Genomic DNA, 8590 nt, shown 5'->3' on the forward strand with positions numbered 1-8590 from the left:
AAATAGAATATGGGGATTCATTTCAAATTGCTCCTATAATATTTCCCAAGTCTCCTGTACTTGGATGTAGCAATATGCCTGTGCCACATGTGAGCAAAAACAACGCTTCGTGTAAGGCGTGAATAGGACATCTACCTATTCTATGAAACGGCACAAACATGTTGGCTGCATAATTCAGCTGCCAACACCTGAGTTGAAAAGTGTCTAGGTACGCCTAAGCCAAATGGTACATATGAGACAAGTTATCTAAAAAGTCGCATCAGGCTCGTCTATGAAGTGTAATTTGTGGGAGCTACGACACGAAATAAATAAAAGAATACTTTTTGCAAGCGCCAAAGAGGCCAGGAGTGAGAGCGGTTTTACGTTTCAGAGTGCAATAAACAATTTGTAAATAGACCCTACCGAAGTGAAGCCTTAGACACAGTATTACGGTCATCTTTACCGCGGCCCTTCACCAAATTGCGAATCAGCGAACAGGGGAAAAAAAATGCTCAGGAACTGTAACTCTCCAACGACTACAATCGCAGGTAATTATCCATTAACTTACGCCATCAAGCGAGTATTAGCGATAGCAGACGCGCAATCTTTGAAGGTAGAGGAAAGCTCGGAAAATCCCCTTACGAAGACTTACGAAATGTACCTTCTGGCAAGCATATGAACCCCACTTGCAGCTCTTGATATCTCTTGAGCGCGGTAGCGGCTTAAAAAAAAAAAATTACTAAAAGCTTCCGGCGAGTGCCAGACTAAGGTTAGGGGGGAAAGGGGAGTACCTATGCGTGTGATCTAACGCTCGAGTGAAGAAACAAGCCGTTCGTTCTTCGCTTTATCGCTGTATTTGCCACCAGACACTGCTTACTTCGCCGCTCTTGTCAGTGCACTGGAAAACGTTGCGAAACCGTGCTAGGCACGTGTCAAAGTGTCCCCCGTTTTAGCAGCTATACTTTACACAACACAGTCGGTCTTTTTGGTGGAATTCTTAACGCAGCACACGCAAACATAGAAGAAAAGAAGGCTCACCAAGCCAGTTTCAAAGCTGAAAGATGCGACCGACTGGCTTTGTGAGCGAATATGTTTCACGCTTAAAGAAGGCTCAAAAGACCTGCTGTATTTTTAAAAATGTGAGCCCAACGACTTCGAATTCCTGTGTCCACGAAGTTTGCGTGTCACATACACATACGCATTGATGCTTATGTGCATGCACGAAGGTGCGCTTCAGTGATTGCGAGTATATTTGAATAAACTTCCAAGTGGCAAGCACCGAGAATGTGTTGAGCAAACGTAGCAAAGTTGAGTGTGCACGCGAACTACACAGGGAATCCTCATTAGTCACACGCTGCATGACTGGCTATGCACAAGCAGTACTCGACATTGCGCACCTGAAATCGCAACGCTGCGTTCTGCAATACAAGAATAAAGTGAACTGTGACTTCCTCCACTCAATTCGCTCGCTGCATATTCACGGGAGAGGAAAACTTCCTGAAACTTTTTCGCAGTCATTTACGCAATCATACGCAGCGAAACTGAACTGCATTCGGTTCTGAAAGCCACTTTATCACGTCTTTTCTAAACTAGGCAGGAGAGACTGGGATTTTATGGATGCCAAATACAGGCGCACCCTTACAGTGTAGGACTTCACTGCGCTCTAATAAGCTTCAAGCTGTCTAAATTGATTCTAAACTCTCGATTACGGCCCCACTCCTAGCAAGTTCGCAGCTTGAGAGCCTAACGCCCCCTCCCCTTCCCCTTCATCCCCCCCTTATCCTCCCACATTGCCATAAGTATCCTTTTTACGCTTCGAATTATAGGGCTCATAGAAAAGCGTTGTGGGGATAAACTGTAATTTTTCATTAGTAGAACATCTACAATAAAATTGCTGTACATTGTTGCTGATAAAATCCACCAGCCTTTCCTTTGCTCACAAAACGTGGTTCTTCGGAAAAGTGGACTACTGAGCAACATGTCGAGCATCGTACTCAATAGTGCGCGCCAGCTGCACTATTATATGCTCCATCGTCACTGGTATTGCCAGGTAGAAGCTAGATATAAGTCATCATCATCATCATCATCATCATCATCATCATCATCATCATCATCAGCCTGATTATACCCACTGCAGGGCGAAGGCCTCTCCCATATTTCTCCACTTAACCCGGTTCTGTGCTAGCTGCATCCACTTGACCCCTGCGAACTTCTTAATCTCATCTTAATCTCAGATATAAGTATTCCGTGACAAATCACTTCTGCACCCCTGGGGTTGAATTCATTGTTTTGCCTTTTGTCCTTCTTGATTTACGCAGTTGTTTCGTTTTTTAAAAACGAACCAATTAACCCGAAAGAAAACCTCACTAAATCATATTCCTTCTGCTACGATGCCGCTTGCGACGGTAGGCACTATATACCAGTACGGTTAAAGCCACAATTTTTTTGGTGCCTGGAAAATGCCTCGCTCTCTGCAAGGGCTGATCAAAAAGGAATAGCGACCAGTACTAATTTATGACAGAGCTACCTCGGATGCACGGCGAATGCTTCATCCTTTTTAAAGTAGTGTGTTGTCAAAGATTTCTGCAGCAGGTCAATTATTCTTGAAGCACTCTGAGGAGGGACCTGGGTGGATATTGACCACAATCAGCTTCTAATCGATCAATGGGCTTAAAGAAGAAAAAGGATCCACAGAGTGGATTCCACAAAGCGTTGGCTGCAAGGTTTCTGTCACAATTGAAAGGGGTTGCATATACACAGTAAGACAAGTAAGCGCAAGCAGAAAACAAATTTTTGTGCGTTAACGTGAATAAGGCTAGTATAACGTGCGCAATCACCAATATATTACGGTAGATAGTATATGTATTTTAAGCTGTCACACTCTTGCCGCGATCAATTGCCTGAGGAAAGCTCTTGAGTGGGATGGTGCATGATGTAAGTTGCTCAAGTTTCCATAAGCGCATAAAGTGCCGCTTCAACCACTCCGTACGAACGTGCCTGCGCTGCCAAGTGCAACATGCCAATCTCGCGATCCAAGAGTCCTGGAAGGCTGGATTTTGCTCTCATCCTCCCATCGTAATAGCGAAGCCCGAGTAGGCGCTGCCATCTTGGGCCAGTTTGGCGATATACACAGACACAGTTAGCCGGTTAAACCTCGTAGAGTGGTTTATTTGGCATAAAACACCAAATACAATGCGTTATGTCACACCCTTCTCAACAGCGCCAAAGAACCTCACGCAAAAAAAGAAGCGAAAATGACCAAATAAATACAAAAAATGCTCAAACCAGAGTGTCAGCCGAAAGAGTCAGCACGATAACCGACAATCTTGAAAGAACAGTTACATGCTCGCTGTTCCCTAAAAAGCACACTAATAGTCGTTTAGCAACACCGATAGCATCCTGGGCCTCTCCACCATCAGTGACCTTTCTGGTGGTCTTCTACGTGCATCAGTGCAGAATTGCTGTATACTGAAAGAAAAGGCCCTGTTCCATACAACTTTCGCTATCTCGGTATTGTATGCCTATTTATCTAGAAGCAGCAATCGTTATTTATTTACTCCCCGATTCTCTCATTTAAGCATCTGCAAGTCTAATTTATGCGGACTGGGGCACAGCTAAGGGAACTAACTTAACAAATGTTTGTAGCCAAGGACGAAGCCGCCGCTGGAGCCAGAATTAAGACGCAGTTTCGAAGTGAAAAGCTTCACTAAGCTAGTCAACACCGCGTATGTCGGAGCACGAGTGACGTCACGCACGGCGCAGGTAGCCACTGCCGAGTCCGTCACCTGACCTTTCGTCGGTGCCGCGTGTGACGTCACGCGTGGCGCAGGTGGCCTCTCAGCTCAGTCCAGCTCAGCCTCCCTCTTCCTGCGTGACGCCGACCACACGTGCTGCGCGTTTCCCCGTACGCGGATGCTTATACCCCCCTCCCCTCCTCTTCCTGCATGGCGGCGAGGGTGCTCTCTGGTTGCCAAAACGCCGGTTCGCTATCAGCGGATCACGGTGCGTGCATCCCAAGCCGAAACGCAGAGTCACGTTCTCTTCACTCGCTCCACGGCGTCAGTGGCATCAGTCAGTCGCTGCTATCTGTTCGTCGCGCAACGTTCCTATGGGTCCACGCGCTGCCTCCCGCAACCTCCCGACAACTCAAATGCTCTCTTCATTTCTCCGACCACAAAGCTTCTTTCATGACAGCCAAGAACTGTTAGTGGAGTGTTTCTTGAAGGAATAAGTGTGAACAATTAAAAAAAGTCTGCAATTGTACATAAGTGTCTTGCTCGAAATATTGTCTATCGAAAAGGTGAAACAGGTGAAGAGCTGCGCTCAAAGTTCGCATTAGAAAATAACGTAATCGTCAGCATTTTTTTTTATTCTGACTCAGGAACAACCAACTTCTAGCTTGATTTTTGTAGCTATTCCGGTGCTACAAAGACTACTTCCACTCCTCGTAGTGCGCTGTGATCATATCAACTTGCGTAACAATTAATTCATAAATTCGTATTTAGTACACAGCTTGTACGTAAGCACGAAATATTCAGTGCTCTACCTCATTTCCTGTGAAAGTAGGAGAAAATTCTTTCTGCAGATTGAAATAATTGAACTGCGAAATAGCTTGTCAAAGTTGCTGATAGGTGAGGCAAAGTGCCCTGCAACAATAAGTGTGATAAAATTTACCACCGGGGAAAACATAAGAGGGGGAAAGTAATCGAAAAAGAAACTAAAGAACTACACTTCAGAACGGGAACGAGTTCTTCATCTTCGATGATGACGGTCTCGAGATAACTGCTTAGGCTTTCTGAGTGTAGTCATCACCAAGAAGAAAATACGACCAGAATTTCTTTCAGGATATCAGCAGTGGTACTGAAACAAAAAGGTTGATAGGGAAAAGCTTTTAAGGCAGCGGTGGAGTACAGTGAGTCAAACCAGGCGCTTGTTTTCAGTGTGAGAATATATTTGATAGCAATGCTCTGGTAATAGCGAGCAAACAAAAAAATCAGCATCGCTTACTATGGGCTTAATACTTGGCAAATCGTTTTGATAGGTGATAAATCCCGCCGTTTAATACCTTCTTTTTATTGAACTACAGTAAAATTTCAATGAGGATTACTCTTAAAAACGTGCACAGTCTAGAGAAACGATATAATTACATTAACAGCCTATTTTTTGTCGCCCTGAAGAGCTAATTTAAATGGGCCAGGAGATATATGCCTGCAGTACTTCGCATCGTTATTGTAAGAAGACATTTTGTGAGCTTAGGTATAGATTCTGAGTATTCAATATATGGTGCAAGCGATACAGCAGGTACGATACGGCACTCGCCACTGTGTAAGAAGCGTAATTAACCTCAACTGTGCAGAGTCTTTGACGAGCGATTAAGCGTTAATGTGCGGCCGTTGCTGAATTTTCGTTCCAACAACATACGGCTGCCGACGTAGGTGCTCAACCAACCAGGTTGTGCTCATGAGCAGGTTCTGCTCATGAGCACAATATGTTCAATTAACTCAGGTTGTGCTCAATGAGCAAAAGGCTCGGTTTTAAAATTTATGCATCTAGCTGAAAAGTGATCACTCCCACGACAAGAAGCTGCTGTATTGCGGGCCGCAGGACCCTAACTTTCAGTACCACGTACCTTTCTTGACTCTTTCTTGCCTATCAGTGACCACACTCGTTTCAGTTCTGCCGGTATAATAACCCACGGGCTTTGTTTATAAATCTGTTTTACACGGACCATTTGCCTTATTAGTAAAGTTGTTCGCAATGTATATACTGACAAGAAAGAACACAAGTGTCAAAACAACTATGTTCTCTGGTGAACTTCTCTGGTATATAGCTCCTGTTTATTATTTTTAATTTTTTTTTTCGAAGGACAATCGAAAGGATAGTTTACGAATGTGTGGATATAGTTTTTGAAATAATAAAATTGAGAATAGTAGACAACTTTTATTTCTCCGGCATATTCACGAAGAAATCGTTTCATCCTGAGAAACAGTGGAAAACATGGGATATCCAAAACAGCCAAGCACACACCCTTCAGCAGATTAACCTCAGGCCGAGAGAAACTAAACCGAGTAAAATAACGCCATCTCAGCGCGGGCCCAGAGATGAGCGTGGAGTCGGCAACGGTGATAAATCCACGTTAACGCATCCTGGACCCGACTTTTCCGTCTCATGGGACTGGAGCCTCCCCTTCGGGCTGATCTCGAAACGACGCCAGGGATGACACTCGCACAGACCAGTGTCGCAGGGGTTTTGGGAGGGTTTAAAGGTGAAAGTAGCCTTATAGAATAAATGAAAGACTCTTCAGTTAGAAGCAAAACTTTCTGAGCTAAGAAGCAGCCCGGTGCACTCTTTCGGCTATGTGTCTTGGGGCGCTTCTGGTACTTCCGGTGATAAGAAAGTTCAGGTAAAGAAGAAAATAATGAAAGTACAACGCACTAACACGCTCTTTGGGCGCTGCGGCATTATCATTCCGTGCTGAAATCCTCCGGCCCGAGCTATTGTCCGAAGTTGATATTTTGTAAACATAGAGGCGGCTCGGCAGGTGTTTGAGGGATTTCTGATCGAAAGAGCTTTCAGAAATTAAAGCAACAATGATCATAAAAAAAGCACCCCCTACATGATATATAAGAAGCTTTACAAAATAACTTTGTGAACTGCTTTAAAGGCCGACTTTTTCGATCAGATTCGTGGTACACTTTCGCAGCTCCACTCTGCGGACAGGTTTTCGCCAGCTGCCTGTGGAGACCTATTCCTTTTTCTTTTTCTTCAGCTTTGGGAGGGCATGCCACTCCCTCCCCTTCCCCCTGTGGCTAATAGCGTTAGACATATGTCGCATGTGATGCTCACGCTTTCGAACCCAGTCAATGCTTACAATGTTCTTCGCATTTGTTATGGGCCTGTTGCAATCTAAAAAAGGGAAACAATAGCGATGGTTTGTCCTGCATGGTGTTCACTGGATTCCGAGGTGCGATTGAGTAAGTCTTCGCAGAGTGGTATAAGCACGCACTTGTCTTTGTACCATACAATATTGGAGTTGAAATTTGACCAGAAACTTCACTTTTTTATTGCGCTTATGCTGGAAGACGGCTTATCCACGTGCACGTTTCTGTACTCTAACTTGCAGTACCTGCTTCTGCTCTTGCCATCTGAAGAGATCTTACTGAAGCGAAGAGTAAGCGTATTTTACTAACCGTGTCATGCGCACGGTTTGATCCCATGCGCAACCCTAAGTACAGGATACATCTGTTTCATGTTGAGTTGATTTTACGTCCCCCTTGCGCCAAACCAAGTGTTCTTTTTTAAAAACTCGACGAACGCTTTAGAAGGAAAGTTGCTTTACTGGCTGTTCGTTATATTCGACAAACATTTTATCCTAATAACTAATATTTGGCCGCGTGTAAATTTATTATTATGAATAGAGTTGTCTTAACTTTTATTCAATGATATTACATTATTGATTGTGCTCCACGAGTGTATACACTGCGAGAAAGGATAGTTGCACGAAATTCTACTCAGGCATACTGAGCAGGACACGAGGCATACAGATAAAGACAAGACGAGTGCAGGATTAAAAGCAAGAGACTATGGGCTCGTATTGTTTGCTTCGGTTCTGTGCCTTGCCCTTTCTCAGCGTTATACATTAAGGTGCTCTTGTTCTTGTTGTATGCAACCTAATAAAGCTTCCGTCTATTGTGGCTCTGCGGTCTTCTTATCAATCAATTTTTTTTCAAGATGGGTCCTAACATGCACTAGTAACACAATTAGAGCACATGAATACAACGCCTCAAAACTAAAATATATGCCTAACGTCCAATAATGAATCTTTACTTTTTAATTTCCCCACACGCAAGTCAGTCATTTATAACTTTAGGCATCGAAGTACGGTAAGCTTAGCGAGGAAAGCAAGAAAATTTGCAATCAATATGGAGTTAACCAAAGAAGTCCCAGCATGGAACGGGCGGAAACATTCAGTGTTGAGTTTGGCCGATAACCTTGGCAGAAAAAAAAAAAAAAAAAAAAAAAAGAAGTCTGCAGCTTGATGCTAAGCTGCAGGCGCTTAGCTCTGCTGTGAGACGTGACGAGATGCAAGAAGTAGACCTCATGAATTACAACAGCCTTGGTAACTTTACGCCAGGAGTTTTAATACAGTCACGCTCTCTTTTAAATCTCTCATTCGCCACCGATGATTATCCGTGCAGATTGCAGTTTGTACTTGTCAGTTTTGTGGGATCACGAACACAAATTGTAAGCGCGCGAGTTTTTATGCAGAAGCTCTTTTCTATAGACCTCTGATCCTTCAGCGTATGTGTCCGCATTAGATTTTAGTCATTTCATTTTTCCATATATTGCCGTCAGCACTGCTCGCAATTTCTTAGGCATGGCATTCTTTTTTCACTCATTAAGACTGAATTGTGAAGTACCCAACTTTTAGATGCGCAGATTTGTAGAACCTCTGTTATCTGAGAAAAATTGGCAGCGTACAAAGACTGCAGCCATGTGGTGTTTTTGGAAGCCTCATTTTATAAGTACAAATAACAGCGGACTATAAGATTCTTTTGCATTCGGCTGGTCCTTACGAGCGCGCGCGCACGCACGCAATCACGCACCATGA

This window comes from Amblyomma maculatum, chromosome 6 (genome assembly GCF_055883805.1).
Source record: "Amblyomma maculatum isolate TAMU_Amacu chromosome 6, ASM5588380v1, whole genome shotgun sequence".
Lineage (NCBI taxonomy): Eukaryota > Metazoa > Arthropoda > Arachnida > Ixodida > Ixodidae > Amblyomma > Amblyomma maculatum.